The following is a 20,858-nucleotide window of genomic DNA, read 5'->3' on the forward strand; positions in this document are numbered from 1 at the left end:
CACTTCTATATTATTTAGGTTATCTTCTAATATGCGTTAATTACAGCTATGGGGAAAAGCTCGGAAAAGTGTTTTCCAAGACATATATGTGTGCAGAGGTGTTCAATTTCTGTGTTTGGAACGAGTTGCCCATAATATTAGTATTTGGCTTCAGATAGAGTTAGCGCTTCTATATAATTTAGGTTAAATTCTAATAAGCGTTACTTACAGCTGTGGGGCAAAGCTCGGAAAAGTGTTTTACAAAACATATATGTGTGCATAGGTGTTCAGCTTCTGTGTTATATGGATTTGCTCGTAATATTAGTATTAGGATTGCGGATAGAATTAGCACTTCTATATCCTTTAGGTTAACTTCTAATATGTGTTAGTTAGAGCTTTGGAGCAAAGCTTGGAAAAGTGTTTTAAAGACATATATGTGTGCATAGGTGTTCAATTTTTGTGTTTTCCAATGGTTAACCGTAAGATTAGAATAAGGATTGTAGAAAGAGTTAGAAATTCTATATCATTTAGGTTAACGTCTAATATGAGGTAGTTACAGCTATGGGGCAAAGCTCAGAAAAGTGTTTTACAAGACATATATGTGTGCAGAGGTGTTCAATTTCTATGTTTGGAAAGAGTAGCACATAATATTAGAATTAGGATTTCAGATAGAGTTAGCGCTTCTATATCATTTAGATTAACTTCTAATAAGCGTTACTTACAGTGTGGGGCAAAGCTCGGAAAAGTGTTCTACAAAATATATATGTGTGCAGAGGTGTTCAATTTCTGTGTTTTCAAAGAATACCCGTAAGATTAAAAAAAGCATTGTAGATAGAGTTAGCACTTTTATATTATTTAGGTTAACTTCTAATATGTGTTAGTTACACCTAAGGGGCAAAGCTCGGAAAAGTGTTTTAAAAGACATATGTGTGCAGATATGTTCAATTTCTGTGTTTGCAAATAGTTGCACATAATATTAGAATTAGAATGGCAGATAAGAGTTAGCGCTTCTATATCATTCAGGTTAACTTCTAATATGCATTAGTGACATTATGGGGCAAAGCTCGGAAAAGTGTTTTACAAGACATATATGTTTGTAGAGGTATTCAATTTTTGTGTTTGGAAACAGTTGCTCATAATATTAGAATTAGGATTGCAGATAGAAGTAGAACTTCTATATCATTTAGGTTAACTTCTAATATGCATTAGTGACAGCTTTGGGGCAAATCTCGGAAAAGTATTTTACAAGACATACATATGTGCATAGGTGTTCAATTTTTGTGTTTTCCAAGAGTTACCCATAAGATTAGAATAAGGATTGTAGATAGAGTTAGCATTTCTATATCATTTAGGTTAACATCTAAAATGCGTTAGTTACAGCTATGGGGCAAAGCTCGAAAAGTGTTGTACAAGACATATATGTGTGCAGAGGTGTTCAGTTTCTGTGTTTGGAAAGATTTGCCCATAATATTAGCATTAGGATTGCACATGGACTTATCTCTTCTATATCATTTAAGTTAACTTCCAATATGCGTTATTTACAACTATGGGGCAAAGCCACGAAAAGTGTTTTACAAGACATATATGTTTGCAATGGTGTTTATGTTCTGTATTTGGAAAAAGTTGCACATAATATTAGAATTATTATTGCAGATAGAGTTAACGCTTTTATATCATTTAGGTTAACGTCTAATATGTGTTAATGACAGCTATGGAGTAAAGCTCGGAAAAGTGTTTTACAAGACATATATATTTGCATAGGTGTTCATTTTTTGTGTTGTCCAAGAGATACCCATAAGTTTAGACTAAGAATTGCAGATAGAGTTAGCACTTCTATATCATTTAGGTTAACGTCTAATATGCGGTAGTTACAGCTATGGGGCAAAGCTCGGAAAAGTGTTTTAAAAGACATATATGTGTGCATAAGTGTTCAAGTTCTGTATTTGGAAAGAGTAGCCCGTAATATTAGAATTAGTATTGCAGATAGAGTCAGCAGTTCTATATCATTTAGGTTAACTTATATTATGCGTTAGTTACAGCTATGGGGCAATGCTCAGCAAAGTGTTTTGCAAGACATATATTTGTGAAGAGGTGTTCAATTTCTGTTAAAGAGTTGCACGTAATATTAGAATTATGATTGCAGATAGAGTTAGAACTTCTATATTATTTAGGATAACTTCTAATATGCATTAGTTACAGCTAAGGGGCAAAGCTCATAAAAGTGTTTTACAAAACATATATGTGTGCTGAGGTGTTCAATTTCTGTGTTTGGAAAGATTTGCCCTCTTATCAGTATTAGGTTTGCAGATAGAGTTAGCACTTGTATATCATGTAGGTTAACTTCCAATATGTGTTAGTTACAGCTATGGGGAAAAGCGCAGAAAAGTGTTTTACAAGACATGTATGTGTGCAGACGTGTTCAATTTCTGTGTTTGGAAAGAGTTGCACATAAATTTAGAATTAGGATTGCAGATAGAGTCAGCACTTCTATATCATTTGGGCTAACTTCTAATATGCGTTAGTTACGGCTATGGGGGAAAGCTCGGAAAAGTGTTTTACAAGACATATATGTGTGCAGAAGTGTTCATTTTCTGTGTTTGTAAAGAATTGCCCGTAATATTAAAATTAGGATTGCAGATAGAGTTCGTACTTCTATATCATTTAGGTTAACTTCTAATATGCGTTAGTTACAGCTATGGGGCAAAGTTCGGAAAAGTGTTATACTAGACATATATGTTTGCATAGATGTTCAATTTCTGTGTTTGGAAAGAGTTGCACATAATATTAGAATTAGGATTGTAGAGAGAGTTAGCACTTCTATATCATTTAGGTTAACTTCTAATATGCGTTAGTTACGGCTATGGGGGAAAGCTCTGAGAGGTATTTTAAAACACATATAAGTGTGCAGATGTGTTCAATTTCTGTGTTTGAAAAGTGTTGCCGTAATGTTAGAATTAGGATTGCAGATAGAGTCAGCACTTCTATATCATTTAGGTTAACTTCAATTAAAATGTTAGTTACAGCTATGGGGAAAAGCTCGGAAAAGTGTTTTACAAGACATATATGTGTGCAGAGGTGTTCAATTTCTGTGTTTGGAAAGAGTTGCACTTAATATTAGAATTAGGATTTGAGCTAGAGTTAGCGCTTCTATATTATTTAGGTTAACTTCTAATATGCTTTAGTGACAGCTATGGAGCAAAGCTCGGAAAAGTGTTTTACAAGACACATATATGTGAAAAGGTGTTCAATTTTTGTATTGTTCAAGAGTTACCCGTAAGATTAGACTAAGAATTTCAGATAGAGTTAGCACTTCTATATTATTTAGGTTATCTTCTAATATGCGTTAATTACAGCTATGGGGAAAAGCTCGGAAAAGTGTTTTCCAAGACATATATGTGTGCAGAGGTGTTCAATTTCTGTGTTTGGAACGAGTTGCCCATAATATTAGTATTTGGCTTCAGATAGAGTTAGCGCTTCTATATAATTTAGGTTAAATTCTAATAAGCGTTACTTACAGCTGTGGGGCAAAGCTCGGAAAAGTGTTTTACAAAACATATATGTGTGCATAGGTGTTCAGCTTCTGTGTTATATGGATTTGCTCGTAATATTAGTATTAGGATTGCGGATAGAATTAGCACTTCTATATCCTTTAGGTTAACTTCTAATATGTGTTAGTTAGAGCTTTGGAGCAAAGCTTGGAAAAGTGTTTTAAAGACATATATGTGTGCATAGGTGTTCAATTTTTGTGTTTTCCAATGGTTAACCGTAAGATTAGAATAAGGATTGTAGAAAGAGTTAGAAATTCTATATCATTTAGGTTAACGTCTAATATGAGGTAGTTACAGCTATGGGGCAAAGCTCAGAAAAGTGTTTTACAAGACATATATGTGTGCAGAGGTGTTCAATTTCTATGTTTGGAAAGAGTAGCACATAATATTAGAATTAGGATTTCAGATAGAGTTAGCGCTTCTATATCATTTAGATTAACTTCTAATAAGCGTTACTTACAGTGTGGGGCAAAGCTCGGAAAAGTGTTCTACAAAATATATATGTGTGCAGAGGTGTTCAATTTCTGTGTTTTCAAAGAATACCCGTAAGATTAAAAAAAGCATTGTAGATAGAGTTAGCACTTTTATATTATTTAGGTTAACTTCTAATATGTGTTAGTTACACCTAAGGGGCAAAGCTCGGAAAAGTGTTTTAAAAGACATATGTGTGCAGATATGTTCAATTTCTGTGTTTGCAAATAGTTGCACATAATATTAGAATTAGAATGGCAGATAAGAGTTAGCGCTTCTATATCATTCAGGTTAACTTCTAATATGCATTAGTGACATTATGGGGCAAAGCTCGGAAAAGTGTTTTACAAGACATATATGTTTGTAGAGGTATTCAATTTTTGTGTTTGGAAACAGTTGCTCATAATATTAGAATTAGGATTGCAGATAGAAGTAGAACTTCTATATCATTTAGGTTAACTTCTAATATGCATTAGTGACAGCTTTGGGGCAAATCTCGGAAAAGTATTTTACAAGACATACATATGTGCATAGGTGTTCAATTTTTGTGTTTTCCAAGAGTTACCCATAAGATTAGAATAAGGATTGTAGATAGAGTTAGCATTTCTATATCATTTAGGTTAACATCTAAAATGCGTTAGTTACAGCTATGGGGCAAAGCTCGAAAAGTGTTGTACAAGACATATATGTGTGCAGAGGTGTTCAGTTTCTGTGTTTGGAAAGATTTGCCCATAATATTAGCATTAGGATTGCACATGGACTTATCTCTTCTATATCATTTAAGTTAACTTCCAATATGCGTTATTTACAACTATGGGGCAAAGCCACGAAAAGTGTTTTACAAGACATATATGTTTGCAATGGTGTTTATGTTCTGTATTTGGAAAAAGTTGCACATAATATTAGAATTATTATTGCAGATAGAGTTAACGCTTTTATATCATTTAGGTTAACGTCTAATATGTGTTAATGACAGCTATGGAGTAAAGCTCGGAAAAGTGTTTTACAAGACATATATATTTGCATAGGTGTTCATTTTTTGTGTTGTCCAAGAGATACCCATAAGTTTAGACTAAGAATTGCAGATAGAGTTAGCACTTCTATATCATTTAGGTTAACGTCTAATATGCGGTAGTTACAGCTATGGGGCAAAGCTCGGAAAAGTGTTTTAAAAGACATATATGTGTGCATAAGTGTTCAAGTTCTGTATTTGGAAAGAGTAGCCCGTAATATTAGAATTAGTATTGCAGATAGAGTCAGCAGTTCTATATCATTTAGGTTAACTTATATTATGCGTTAGTTACAGCTATGGGGCAATGCTCAGCAAAGTGTTTTGCAAGACATATATTTGTGAAGAGGTGTTCAATTTCTGTTAAAGAGTTGCACGTAATATTAGAATTATGATTGCAGATAGAGTTAGAACTTCTATATTATTTAGGATAACTTCTAATATGCATTAGTTACAGCTAAGGGGCAAAGCTCATAAAAGTGTTTTACAAAACATATATGTGTGCTGAGGTGTTCAATTTCTGTGTTTGGAAAGATTTGCCCTCTTATCAGTATTAGGTTTGCAGATAGAGTTAGCACTTGTATATCATGTAGGTTAACTTCCAATATGTGTTAGTTACAGCTATGGGGAAAAGCGCAGAAAAGTGTTTTACAAGACATGTATGTGTGCAGACGTGTTCAATTTCTGTGTTTGGAAAGAGTTGCACATAAATTTAGAATTAGGATTGCAGATAGAGTCAGCACTTCTATATCATTTGGGCTAACTTCTAATATGCGTTAGTTACGGCTATGGGGGAAAGCTCGGAAAAGTGTTTTACAAGACATATATGTGTGCAGAAGTGTTCATTTTCTGTGTTTGTAAAGAATTGCCCGTAATATTAAAATTAGGATTGCAGATAGAGTTCGTACTTCTATATCATTTAGGTTAACTTCTAATATGCGTTAGTTACAGCTATGGGGCAAAGTTCGGAAAAGTGTTATACTAGACATATATGTTTGCATAGATGTTCAATTTCTGTGTTTGGAAAGAGTTGCACATAATATTAGAATTAGGATTGTAGAGAGAGTTAGCACTTCTATATCATTTAGGTTAACTTCTAATATGCGTTAGTTACGGCTATGGGGGAAAGCTCTGAGAGGTATTTTAAAACACATATAAGTGTGCAGATGTGTTCAATTTCTGTGTTTGAAAAGTGTTGCCGTAATGTTAGAATTAGGATTGCAGATAGAGTCAGCACTTCTATATCATTTAGGTTAACTTCAATTAAAATGTTAGTTACAGCTATGGGGAAAAGCTCGGAAAAGTGTTTTACAAGACATATATGTGTGCAGAGGTGTTCAATTTCTGTGTTTGGAAAGAGTTGCACTTAATATTAGAATTAGGATTTGAGCTAGAGTTAGCGCTTCTATATTATTTAGGTTAACTTCTAATATGCTTTAGTGACAGCTATGGAGCAAAGCTCGGAAAAGTGTTTTACAAGACACATATATGTGAAAAGGTGTTCAATTTTTGTATTGTTCAAGAGTTACCCGTAAGATTAGACTAAGAATTTCAGATAGAGTTAGCACTTCTATATTATTTAGGTTATCTTCTAATATGCGTTAATTACAGCTATGGGGAAAAGCTCGGAAAAGTGTTTTCCAAGACATATATGTGTGCAGAGGTGTTCAATTTCTGTGTTTGGAACGAGTTGCCCATAATATTAGTATTTGGCTTCAGATAGAGTTAGCGCTTCTATATAATTTAGGTTAAATTCTAATAAGCGTTACTTACAGCTGTGGGGCAAAGCTCGGAAAAGTGTTTTACAAAACATATATGTGTGCATAGGTGTTCAGCTTCTGTGTTATATGGATTTGCTCGTAATATTAGTATTAGGATTGCGGATAGAATTAGCACTTCTATATCCTTTAGGTTAACTTCTAATATGTGTTAGTTAGAGCTTTGGAGCAAAGCTTGGAAAAGTGTTTTAAAGACATATATGTGTGCATAGGTGTTCAATTTTTGTGTTTTCCAATGGTTAACCGTAAGATTAGAATAAGGATTGTAGAAAGAGTTAGAAATTCTATATCATTTAGGTTAACGTCTAATATGAGGTAGTTACAGCTATGGGGCAAAGCTCAGAAAAGTGTTTTACAAGACATATATGTGTGCAGAGGTGTTCAATTTCTATGTTTGGAAAGAGTAGCACATAATATTAGAATTAGGATTTCAGATAGAGTTAGCGCTTCTATATCATTTAGATTAACTTCTAATAAGCGTTACTTACAGTGTGGGGCAAAGCTCGGAAAAGTGTTCTACAAAATATATATGTGTGCAGAGGTGTTCAATTTCTGTGTTTTCAAAGAATACCCGTAAGATTAAAAAAAGCATTGTAGATAGAGTTAGCACTTTTATATTATTTAGGTTAACTTCTAATATGTGTTAGTTACACCTAAGGGGCAAAGCTCGGAAAAGTGTTTTAAAAGACATATGTGTGCAGATATGTTCAATTTCTGTGTTTGCAAATAGTTGCACATAATATTAGAATTAGAATGGCAGATAAGAGTTAGCGCTTCTATATCATTCAGGTTAACTTCTAATATGCATTAGTGACATTATGGGGCAAAGCTCGGAAAAGTGTTTTACAAGACATATATGTTTGTAGAGGTATTCAATTTTTGTGTTTGGAAACAGTTGCTCATAATATTAGAATTAGGATTGCAGATAGAAGTAGAACTTCTATATCATTTAGGTTAACTTCTAATATGCATTAGTGACAGCTTTGGGGCAAATCTCGGAAAAGTATTTTACAAGACATACATATGTGCATAGGTGTTCAATTTTTGTGTTTTCCAAGAGTTACCCATAAGATTAGAATAAGGATTGTAGATAGAGTTAGCATTTCTATATCATTTAGGTTAACATCTAAAATGCGTTAGTTACAGCTATGGGGCAAAGCTCGAAAAGTGTTGTACAAGACATATATGTGTGCAGAGGTGTTCAGTTTCTGTGTTTGGAAAGATTTGCCCATAATATTAGCATTAGGATTGCACATGGACTTATCTCTTCTATATCATTTAAGTTAACTTCCAATATGCGTTATTTACAACTATGGGGCAAAGCCACGAAAAGTGTTTTACAAGACATATATGTTTGCAATGGTGTTTATGTTCTGTATTTGGAAAAAGTTGCACATAATATTAGAATTATTATTGCAGATAGAGTTAACGCTTTTATATCATTTAGGTTAACGTCTAATATGTGTTAATGACAGCTATGGAGTAAAGCTCGGAAAAGTGTTTTACAAGACATATATATTTGCATAGGTGTTCATTTTTTGTGTTGTCCAAGAGATACCCATAAGTTTAGACTAAGAATTGCAGATAGAGTTAGCACTTCTATATCATTTAGGTTAACGTCTAATATGCGGTAGTTACAGCTATGGGGCAAAGCTCGGAAAAGTGTTTTAAAAGACATATATGTGTGCATAAGTGTTCAAGTTCTGTATTTGGAAAGAGTAGCCCGTAATATTAGAATTAGTATTGCAGATAGAGTCAGCAGTTCTATATCATTTAGGTTAACTTATATTATGCGTTAGTTACAGCTATGGGGCAATGCTCAGCAAAGTGTTTTGCAAGACATATATTTGTGAAGAGGTGTTCAATTTCTGTTAAAGAGTTGCACGTAATATTAGAATTATGATTGCAGATAGAGTTAGAACTTCTATATTATTTAGGATAACTTCTAATATGCATTAGTTACAGCTAAGGGGCAAAGCTCATAAAAGTGTTTTACAAAACATATATGTGTGCTGAGGTGTTCAATTTCTGTGTTTGGAAAGATTTGCCCTCTTATCAGTATTAGGTTTGCAGATAGAGTTAGCACTTGTATATCATGTAGGTTAACTTCCAATATGTGTTAGTTACAGCTATGGGGAAAAGCGCAGAAAAGTGTTTTACAAGACATGTATGTGTGCAGACGTGTTCAATTTCTGTGTTTGGAAAGAGTTGCACATAAATTTAGAATTAGGATTGCAGATAGAGTCAGCACTTCTATATCATTTGGGCTAACTTCTAATATGCGTTAGTTACGGCTATGGGGGAAAGCTCGGAAAAGTGTTTTACAAGACATATATGTGTGCAGAAGTGTTCATTTTCTGTGTTTGGAAAGAATTGCCCGTAATATTAAAATTAGGATTGCAGATAGAGTTCGTACTTCTATATCATTTAGGTTAACTTCTAATATGCGTTAGTTACAGCTATGGGGCAAAGTTCGGAAAAGTGTTATACTAGACATATATGTTTGCATAGATGTTCAATTTCTGTGTTTGGAAAGAGTTGCACATAATATTAGAATTAGGATTGTAGAGAGAGTTAGCACTTCTATATCATTTAGGTTAACTTCTAATATGCGTTAGTTACGGCTATGGGGGAAAGCTCTGAGAGGTATTTTAAAACACATATAAGTGTGCAGATGTGTTCAATTTCTGTGTTTGAAAAGTGTTGCCGTAATGTTAGAATTAGGATTGCAGATAGAGTCAGCACTTCTATATCATTTAGGTTAACTTCAATTAAAATGTTAGTTACAGCTATGGGGAAAAGCTCGGAAAAGTGTTTTACAAGACATATATGTGTGCAGAGGTGTTCAATTTCTGTGTTTGGAAAGAGTTGCACTTAATATTAGAATTAGGATTTGAGCTAGAGTTAGCGCTTCTATATTATTTAGGTTAACTTCTAATATGCTTTAGTGACAGCTATGGAGCAAAGCTCGGAAAAGTGTTTTACAAGACACATATATGTGAAAAGGTGTTCAATTTTTGTATTGTTCAAGAGTTACCCGTAAGATTAGACTAAGAATTTCAGATAGAGTTAGCACTTCTATATTATTTAGGTTATCTTCTAATATGCGTTAATTACAGCTATGGGGAAAAGCTCGGAAAAGTGTTTTCCAAGACATATATGTGTGCAGAGGTGTTCAATTTCTGTGTTTGGAACGAGTTGCCCATAATATTAGTATTTGGCTTCAGATAGAGTTAGCGCTTCTATATAATTTAGGTTAAATTCTAATAAGCGTTACTTACAGCTGTGGGGCAAAGCTCGGAAAAGTGTTTTACAAAACATATATGTGTGCATAGGTGTTCAGCTTCTGTGTTATATGGATTTGCTCGTAATATTAGTATTAGGATTGCGGATAGAATTAGCACTTCTATATCCTTTAGGTTAACTTCTAATATGTGTTAGTTAGAGCTTTGGAGCAAAGCTTGGAAAAGTGTTTTAAAGACATATATGTGTGCATAGGTGTTCAATTTTTGTGTTTTCCAATGGTTAACCGTAAGATTAGAATAAGGATTGTAGAAAGAGTTAGAAATTCTATATCATTTAGGTTAACGTCTAATATGAGGTAGTTACAGCTATGGGGCAAAGCTCAGAAAAGTGTTTTACAAGACATATATGTGTGCAGAGGTGTTCAATTTCTATGTTTGGAAAGAGTAGCACATAATATTAGAATTAGGATTTCAGATAGAGTTAGCGCTTCTATATCATTTAGATTAACTTCTAATAAGCGTTACTTACAGTGTGGGGCAAAGCTCGGAAAAGTGTTCTACAAAATATATATGTGTGCAGAGGTGTTCAATTTCTGTGTTTTCAAAGAATACCCGTAAGATTAAAAAAAGCATTGTAGATAGAGTTAGCACTTTTATATTATTTAGGTTAACTTCTAATATGTGTTAGTTACACCTAAGGGGCAAAGCTCGGAAAAGTGTTTTAAAAGACATATGTGTGCAGATATGTTCAATTTCTGTGTTTGCAAATAGTTGCACATAATATTAGAATTAGAATGGCAGATAAGAGTTAGCGCTTCTATATCATTCAGGTTAACTTCTAATATGCATTAGTGACATTATGGGGCAAAGCTCGGAAAAGTGTTTTACAAGACATATATGTTTGTAGAGGTATTCAATTTTTGTGTTTGGAAACAGTTGCTCATAATATTAGAATTAGGATTGCAGATAGAAGTAGAACTTCTATATCATTTAGGTTAACTTCTAATATGCATTAGTGACAGCTTTGGGGCAAATCTCGGAAAAGTATTTTACAAGACATACATATGTGCATAGGTGTTCAATTTTTGTGTTTTCCAAGAGTTACCCATAAGATTAGAATAAGGATTGTAGATAGAGTTAGCATTTCTATATCATTTAGGTTAACATCTAAAATGCGTTAGTTACAGCTATGGGGCAAAGCTCGAAAAGTGTTGTACAAGACATATATGTGTGCAGAGGTGTTCAGTTTCTGTGTTTGGAAAGATTTGCCCATAATATTAGCATTAGGATTGCACATGGACTTATCTCTTCTATATCATTTAAGTTAACTTCCAATATGCGTTATTTACAACTATGGGGCAAAGCCACGAAAAGTGTTTTACAAGACATATATGTTTGCAATGGTGTTTATGTTCTGTATTTGGAAAAAGTTGCACATAATATTAGAATTATTATTGCAGATAGAGTTAACGCTTTTATATCATTTAGGTTAACGTCTAATATGTGTTAATGACAGCTATGGAGTAAAGCTCGGAAAAGTGTTTTACAAGACATATATATTTGCATAGGTGTTCATTTTTTGTGTTGTCCAAGAGATACCCATAAGTTTAGACTAAGAATTGCAGATAGAGTTAGCACTTCTATATCATTTAGGTTAACGTCTAATATGCGGTAGTTACAGCTATGGGGCAAAGCTCGGAAAAGTGTTTTAAAAGACATATATGTGTGCATAAGTGTTCAAGTTCTGTATTTGGAAAGAGTAGCCCGTAATATTAGAATTAGTATTGCAGATAGAGTCAGCAGTTCTATATCATTTAGGTTAACTTATATTATGCGTTAGTTACAGCTATGGGGCAATGCTCAGCAAAGTGTTTTGCAAGACATATATTTGTGAAGAGGTGTTCAATTTCTGTTAAAGAGTTGCACGTAATATTAGAATTATGATTGCAGATAGAGTTAGAACTTCTATATTATTTAGGATAACTTCTAATATGCATTAGTTACAGCTAAGGGGCAAAGCTCATAAAAGTGTTTTACAAAACATATATGTGTGCTGAGGTGTTCAATTTCTGTGTTTGGAAAGATTTGCCCTCTTATCAGTATTAGGTTTGCAGATAGAGTTAGCACTTGTATATCATGTAGGTTAACTTCCAATATGTGTTAGTTACAGCTATGGGGAAAAGCGCAGAAAAGTGTTTTACAAGACATGTATGTGTGCAGACGTGTTCAATTTCTGTGTTTGGAAAGAGTTGCACATAAATTTAGAATTAGGATTGCAGATAGAGTCAGCACTTCTATATCATTTGGGCTAACTTCTAATATGCGTTAGTTACGGCTATGGGGGAAAGCTCGGAAAAGTGTTTTACAAGACATATATGTGTGCAGAAGTGTTCATTTTCTGTGTTTGGAAAGAATTGCCCGTAATATTAAAATTAGGATTGCAGATAGAGTTCGTACTTCTATATCATTTAGGTTAACTTCTAATATGCGTTAGTTACAGCTATGGGGCAAAGTTCGGAAAAGTGTTATACTAGACATATATGTTTGCATAGATGTTCAATTTCTGTGTTTGGAAAGAGTTGCACATAATATTAGAATTAGGATTGTAGAGAGAGTTAGCACTTCTATATCATTTAGGTTAACTTCTAATATGCGTTAGTGACATCTATGGGGCAAAGCTCGGAAAAGTGTTTTACAAGACATATATATGTGCATAGGTGTTCAATTTTTCTTTTTCCAAAAATTACCCGTAAGATTAGAATAAGGACTGTAGATAGAGTTAGCACTTCAATATCATTAGGTTAACTTCTAATATGCGTTAGTTATGGCTAAGGGGGAAAGCTCGGAAAAGTATGTTACAAGACATATATGTGTGCAGAGGTGTTCAATTTCTTCGTTTGGAAAGAGTGGCCATAATATTAGAATTAGGATTGTAGATAGAGCTAGCACTTCTATATCATTTAGGTTAACTTCTAATATGCGGTAGTTACAGCTAAGGGGCAAAGCTCGGAAAAGTGTTTTACAAAACATATATCTGTGCATACTTGTTCAATTTCTGTGTTTGGAAAGTGTTGCCCGTAATATTAGTATTAGGATTGCAGATATAGTTAGCACTTCTGGATCATTTAGGTTAACTTCTAATATGCGTTAGTTAGAGCTATGGGGCAAAGCTCGGAAAAGTGTTCTACTAGACATATGTATGTGCAGAGGTGTTCAATTTCTGTCTTTGGAAAGAATTGCCCGTAATATTAGAATTAGGATTGCAGATAGAGTCAGCACTTTTATATCATTTAGGTTAACTTCTAATATGCGTTAGTGACAGCTATGGGGCAAAGCTCGGAAAAGTGTTTTACAAGACATATATATGTACATACGTGTTCAATTTTTGTGTTTTCCAAGAGTTAACTGTAAGATTAAAATAAGGATTGTAGATAGAGTTAGCAATTCTATATCATTTAGTTTAACTTCCAATATGCGTTAGTTAGAACTATGGGGCAAAACTCGGAAAAGTGTTTTACAACACATATATATGTGCAGAGGTGTTCGTTTTCTGTGTTTGGAAAGAGTTGCCCGCAATATAAGAATTAGGATTGCAGATAGAGTTAGCACTTCTATATCATTTAGGTTAACTTCTAATATGCAGTAGTTACAGCTCTGGGGATAAGCTCGGAAAAGTCTTTTACAAGACATATATGTGTGTATAGGTGTTCAATTTTTGTGTTTTGCCAGAGTTACCCGTAAGATTAAAATGAGGATTGCAAATAGAGTTAGCATTTCTATATAATTTACTTTAACTTCTAATATGTGTTAGTTATAGCTACGGGTAAAAGCTCGGGAAACTGTTTTATAAGACATTATAGGTGCATAGTAGTTCAATTTTTGTGTTTTTCAAGAGTTACCCGTAAGATTAGAATAAGGATTGCAGATAGAGTTACCACTTCTATATCATTTAGGTTAACTTCCAATATGCGTTAGTTACAGCCATGGGGCAAAACTCGGGAAAGTGTTTTACAAGACATACATGTGTGCAGAGGTGTTTAATTTCTGTGCTTGGAAAGAGTTGCACATGATATTAGAATTAGGATTGCAGATAGAGTTAGCGCTTCTATATCATTAGGTTAACTTCCAATATGCGTTAGTTACAGCCATAGGGCAAAGCTAGGAAAAGTGTTTTACAAGACATATGTGTGTGCAGAATTGTTCAATTTCTGTGTTTGGAAAGAGTTGCCTGTAATATTAGAATTAGGATTGCAGATAGAGTTAGCACTTCTATATCATTTAAGTTAACTTCTAATATGAGTTACACGTGTGGGACAAAGCTCGGAAAAGTGATTTACAAAACATATATGTGTGCAGAGCTGTTCAATTTTTGTGTTTTCCAAGAGTTACCCATAAGATTAGAATAAGGATTGTAGATAGAGTTAGCACTTCTATATCATTTAGGTTAACATCTAATATGTGTTAGTTAAAGCTATGGGGCAAAGCTCGGAAAAGTGTTTTACAAAACATATATGTGTGCATAGGTGTTCAATTTCTGTGTTTGGAAAGAATTGCCCCTAATATTAATATTAGAATAGCAGATAGAGTTAGCACTTCTATATCATTTAGGTTAACTTCAAATATGCGTTAGTTACTGCTATGGGGAAAAGCTCGGAAAAGTATTTTAAAACACACATATGTGTGCAAAGGTGTTCAATTTCTGTGTTTGGAAAGAGTTGCCCATAATATTAGAATTAGGATTGCAGATAGAGTTAGCACTTCTATATCATTTAGGTTAACTTCTAATATGTATTAGTTACAGCTATGGGAAAAAGCTCAGAAAAGTGTTTTACAAGACATATATGTGTACAGAGGTGTTCAATTTCTGTGTTTGGAAAGAGTTGCATGTAATATTAGAATTAGGATTGCAAATGTAGTTAGCACTTCTATTTCATTTAGGTTAACTTCTAATATGCGTTAGATAAAGCTATGGGGAAAAGCTCGGAAAAGTGTTATAGAAGCCATATATGTGTGCAGAGTTGTTCAGTATCTTTGTTTGGAAAAAGTTGTTCGTAATATTAGAATTAGGATTGCAGATAGAGTTAGCACTTCTATATTATTTAGGTTAACTTCTAATATGTGTTAGTTAGAGATATGGGTAAAAGCTCGGAAAAGGGTTTTAGAAGACATTTATTTGTGCCTATGGGTTCAATGTCTGTGTTTGGAAAAAGTTTCCGTAATATTAGAATAAAGATTGCAGATAGAGTTAGAAGTTCTATATCACTTAGGTTAACTTTTAATATGCGTTATTTACAGCTAGGGGGAAAGCTCGGAAAAATTTTACATGACACATATATGTGTTCAATTTTTCTGTTTTCCAAGAATTACCCATAAGATTAGAATAAGGATTGCAGATAGAGTTAGCACTTCTATATCATTTAGGTTAACTTCTAATATGCTTAAGATACAGCTATGTGGCAAAGATCGGAAAAGTGTTTTACAAGACATATATGTGTGCAGAGGTGTTCAATTTCTGTGTTTGGAGAGAGTTGCTCGTAATATTAGAATTAGGATTGCAGATAGAGTTAGCACTTCTATAGCATTTAGGTTAACTTCTAATATGGGTTAGTTACAGCTATGTGGCAAAGATCGGAAAAGTGTTTTACAAGACATATATATGTGCATAGGTGTTCAATTTTGATGTCTTCCAAGAGTTACCCGTCAGATTAGAATAAGTATTGTAGATAGAGTTAGCACTTCTATATCATTTAGGTTAACTTCTAATATGCGTTAGTTACAGCAAGGGGCAAAGCTCGGTAAAGTGTTTTACAGGACATATATGTGTGCATATGTGTTCAATTTCTGTGTTTGGAACGAGTTGCCCGTAATATTAGAATTAGGATTGCAGATAGAGTTTGCACTTCTATATCATTTAGGTTAACTTCTAATATGCGTTAATCACAGCTATTGGTAAAAGCTCGGAAAAGAGTTTTACAAGACATATATATGTGCATAGGTGTTCGATTTTTGTGTTTTGCATGAGTTACCTGTAAGTTTAGACTAAGAATTGCAGATAGATTTAGCACTTCTATGTCATTTAGGTTAACTTCTAATATGTGTTAGTTACAGCTATGAGGAAAAGCAAGGAAAAGTAATTTACAAGACATATATGTGTGCAGAGTTGTTCAATTTTTGTGTTTTTAAAGAATTACCCATGAGATTAAAATAAGGATTGTAGATAGAGTTAGCCCTTTTATATAATATAGGTTAACTTGTAAAATGCGTTAGTTACAGCTATGGCGCAAAGCTCAGAACAGTGTTTTACAAAACATATATGTGTGCATAGGTGTTCAGCTTTTGTGTTATATAGAGTTGCTCATAATATTAGTCTTAGGATTTCCGATAGAATTAGCACTTCTATATTCTTTAGGTTAACTTCTAATATGTGTTAGTTACAGCTATGGAGCAAAGCTCGGAAAAGTGTTTTACAAGACATATATGTGTGCATAGGTGATCAATTTTTGTGTTTTCCAATGGTTAACCGTAAGATTAGAATAAGGATTGTAGAAAGAGTTATAAATTCTATATCATTTAGGTTAACTTCTAATATGCGTTAGTAACAGCTATGGGCAAAGCTCGGAAATGTGTTTTACTAGACATATATGTGTGCAGAGTTGATCAATTCTGTGTTTGGAAAGAGTAGCACATAATATTAGAAATAGGATTGCAGATAGAGTTAGCGCCTCTATATCATTTAGGTTAACTTCTAATAAGCGTTACTTACAGCTGTGGGGCAAAGTTCGGAAAAGTTTTCTGTAAAACATATATGTGTGCAGAGGTGTTCAATTTCTGTGTTTCAAAAGAGTTGCCCGTAATATTAGAATTAGGATTGCAGATAGAATTAGCACTTCTATATCCTTTAGGTTAACTTCCAATATGCCTTAGTTACAGCTATGGGGCAAAGCTCGGAAAAGTGTTTTACAAGACATATATGTGTGCAGAGGTGTTCAATTTCTGTGTTTGGAAAGAGTTGCACACATATTAGAATTAGGATTGCAGATAGAGTTAGCACTTCTATAAAATTTAGTTTAACTTCTAATATGCGTTAGTGACAGCTTTGGGGCAAAGCTCGGAAAAGTATTTTACAAGACATATATGTTTGCTGAGGTGTTTGATTTATCGTTTTGGAAACAGTTGCACATAATATTAGAATAAGGATTGCAGATAGAGTTAGCACTTCTATATCATTTAGGTTAACTTCTAATATGCATTAGTGACAGCTTTGGGTCAAAGCATGGAAAAGTGTTTTACAAGACATACATATATGCATAGGTGTTCAATTTTTGTATTTTCCAAGAGTTACCCATAAGATTAGAATAAGGATTGTAGATAGAGTTAGCATTTCTATATCATTTTGGTTAATGTCTAATATGCGTTAGTCATAGCTATGCGACAAAGCTCGAAAATGTTTTACAAAACATATATGTGTACATAGGTGTTCAATTTCTGTGTTTGGAAACTTTGCCCATATTTTTAGTATTAGGATAGCAAATAGAGTTAGCACTGCTATATCATTTTGATTAACTTCCAATATCCATAGTTACAGCTTTGGGGCAAAGCTCGGAAAAGTGTTTTAAAAGAGAAATATGTGTGCAGAGATATTCAATTTCTGTTTTTGGAAAGAGTTCCCCGTAATATTAGAATTAGGATTGCACATGGAATTATCACTTCTTTTTTTTTTTTAAATTGGAAGCTCAAATTCTTTTATTTATTTATTTTTTTTTATTAATTTATTTTTTATTGGTGCAATGTATTCATACATTATAGTGGTATAAAGAAAATACTTTTGTAGACATACATGCACATATCGCCCAGTTAGCCCCTACCCGATCCCCACCCCATTCCCTCCCCATCCCTCCTTCCCATGCTTGGCTTAGTGGTTGACATCTAGTATTATAGCAATTTATACAATATTAACATTGATAATCTCACATAACAGTTTCATTTGTCTGGTACCAAACTCTTGATGCCTTAAAGATAACATTTCAATATTTCTTTTTGCTTTCTTTCTTACCAGAGACTATTTTTTTTTCTTTTTTTTTTAGGTAAAACTATCATACATTTATTTATTTATTTTTCAGAAAAAATCTATCCTGATATGGAATATGGACACTAGATACCCAAAACAATCTCAAAGAAGAACAAAGCTAGAAGATGTATATTTTCTGATTTCAAACCATATAAAGCTACAATAATTGAAACAGTGTAGTACTGTTCTAAAGGCAGATATATAAACCATTGGAGCTAAATAAAAGCCTAGAAATAAATTCTTCCATACATTGTCAAGTTATTTTTGACAACGTTTCCATGAATTTTTGGTGGAGGAAATACTAGTCTTTTAACTAAATATTGTTGAAAAATAATAATTACATGGAAAAGAATAAAATTGGACCCTTACTTAACACATATACAAATATTAACTCAAAATAGATAAAAGACCTAAATATAAATCTTAATATTATAAGCTTTTAGAAGAAAATCTGGGTCATAAAACCTCACAACATTGAAATTGGAAGTGATTTCTTGGATATGATTTCAATGGCATAGGCAACAAAAGGGTAAATAAACTCCCTAAAAAATAAAAAAATATTGTATATCCAAAGACAATGTAAACAGAGTTAAAAGTTACTGATCCTCTTCCAAGAGTTCCTCCTATGACCCATTTCTCCCTAACTCTCACAAATTAGGGAAAACATCTGATTTCTTATTTTTTGTGCCTGACTAATCTCACTTAGCATAATGTCCTCCAGTTCCATCCATTTCCCTGAAAATGATGTAATTGAGTTTTTTTTGATGGCTGAGTAAAATTCCATTGTGTACATATCCCACAGTTTTGTAATCCATTCGTCTGTTGATGGACATCTTGGCTGGTTCCATAGTTTGGCTATGGTGAATTGTGCAGCTATGAACATAGATACACATGGATTAGTTTGGTAGTTTGGTTTCTTTTCTTTTGGGTAGATACCCAACAGTGGTATTGCTGGATCAAATGGTAGATTTGTTCCCATTCTTCTGAGGATTCTCCATACTGTTTTCCAAAGTGGTTGCACTAATTTGCAATCCCACCAACAATGTCTTAGAGTTCCCACTTCTCCACATCCTCGCCAGCATCTGTTGTTGTTTGTGTTTTGAATGATGGCCATTCTAGTTGGAGTTAGGTGAAATCTCAGGGTAGTTTTGATTTGCATCTCTCTGATTGCCAGTGATGTTGAGCATTTTTTCATGCATTTATTGGCCATTTGAATTTCTTCTTTTGTGAAGTGTCTATTTAGTTCATTTGCCCATTTTGTTATTGGATGTTTTGTTTTCTTAGTGTTGAGTTTCTTGAGTTCTCTGTATATTCTAGATATTAGTCCTCTATCAGTGGTGTAGGTGGCAAAAATCTTCTCCCATTCTGTTGGCTCTCGATTGAGATTCTTGATAGTTTCCTTTGCTGAACAGAAGCTCTTCAGTTTCATGCAATCCCATGTATTGATTCTCCTTTTAATTTGCTGTGCCTTTGGGGTCTTGTTGAGGAAATGTTTGTCTGTGCCTATGTGTTGTAGTGTTGGACCTATGCCCTCTTCAAGGAGCTTCAAAGTCTCTGGTTTAATTTCCAAGTCTTTGATCCATCGTGAGTTGACTTTTGTACAGGGTGAAAAAGTGGGATTAACATCCAATTTTCTGCATATGGTTAACCAGTTTTGCCAACACCATTTGTTGAAGAGGCTATCTTTTTTCCAGTGTATGTTTTTGGCCTCTTTGTCAAAAATCAATTGGCTGAAAGTGTGTGGACTTGTTTCTGGGTCTTCTATTCTGCTCCACTGGTCTATATATCTGTTCTTTTGCCAGTACCATGCTGTTTTTATTACAATGGCTTTGTAGTATAGTTTAAAGTCAGGTATTGTGATTCCTCCTGCGTGGTTTTTGTTGCTGAGAACTACCTTGGCTATTCTGGGCTTTTTGTTATTCCAGATAAATTTAAGGACTGATTTTTCTATGTCTGTGAGGAATGATCTTGGTAGTTTAATGGGCATTGCATTAAATCTGTAGATCACTTTTGGGAGGATGGCCATTTTAATGATATTTATTCTGCCAATCCATGAACATGGAAGGTCTTTCCATCTTCTAAGATCTTCTTCGATTTCTTTTTTCAGTGTTTTATAATTTTCTTTGTAGAGATCTTTTACCTCCTTGGTCAAGTTTATTCCTAGGTATTTTATTTTTTTGTGGGAGATCCTGAGTGGAAGTGTTTTCTGAATTTCTTTTTCAGTGGATTTATGGTTGGTGTACAGGAAAGCTTCTGATTTTTTAAGATTGATTTTGTATCCAGATACTTTGCTGAATTTGTTGATCAGTTCTATAAGCCTTTTGGTTGAGTTTGTTGGGTTTTCTAAATATAGTATCATGTCATCTGCAAATAGTGAAAGCTTAAGTTCTTCTTTTCCTATTTGTACTCCTTTGATTTCCTTTTCTTGCCTTATTGCTCTGGCTAGAGTCTCTAGTACTATATTGAAGAGAAGTGGTGATAGTGGACATCCTTGTCTCGTTCCAGTTTTTAGGGGGAATTCTTGAAGTTTTTCCCCATTTAATATGATGTTGGCAGTGGGCTTATTGTAGATTGCCTTAATAATGTTGAGATATGTTCCTTCTATTCCAATTCTCTGCAGTGTTTTTATCATAAATGGATGTTGAATTTTATCAAATGCTTTTTCAGCATCTATTGAGATGATCATGTGGTTTTTGTCTTTGATTCTGTTTATATGATGAATTACATGGATTGATTTTCGTATATTGAACCAGCCTTGCA

Source organism: Muscardinus avellanarius (assembly GCF_963383645.1).
Source record: "Muscardinus avellanarius genome assembly, chromosome: 8".
Lineage (NCBI taxonomy): Eukaryota > Metazoa > Chordata > Mammalia > Rodentia > Gliridae > Muscardinus > Muscardinus avellanarius.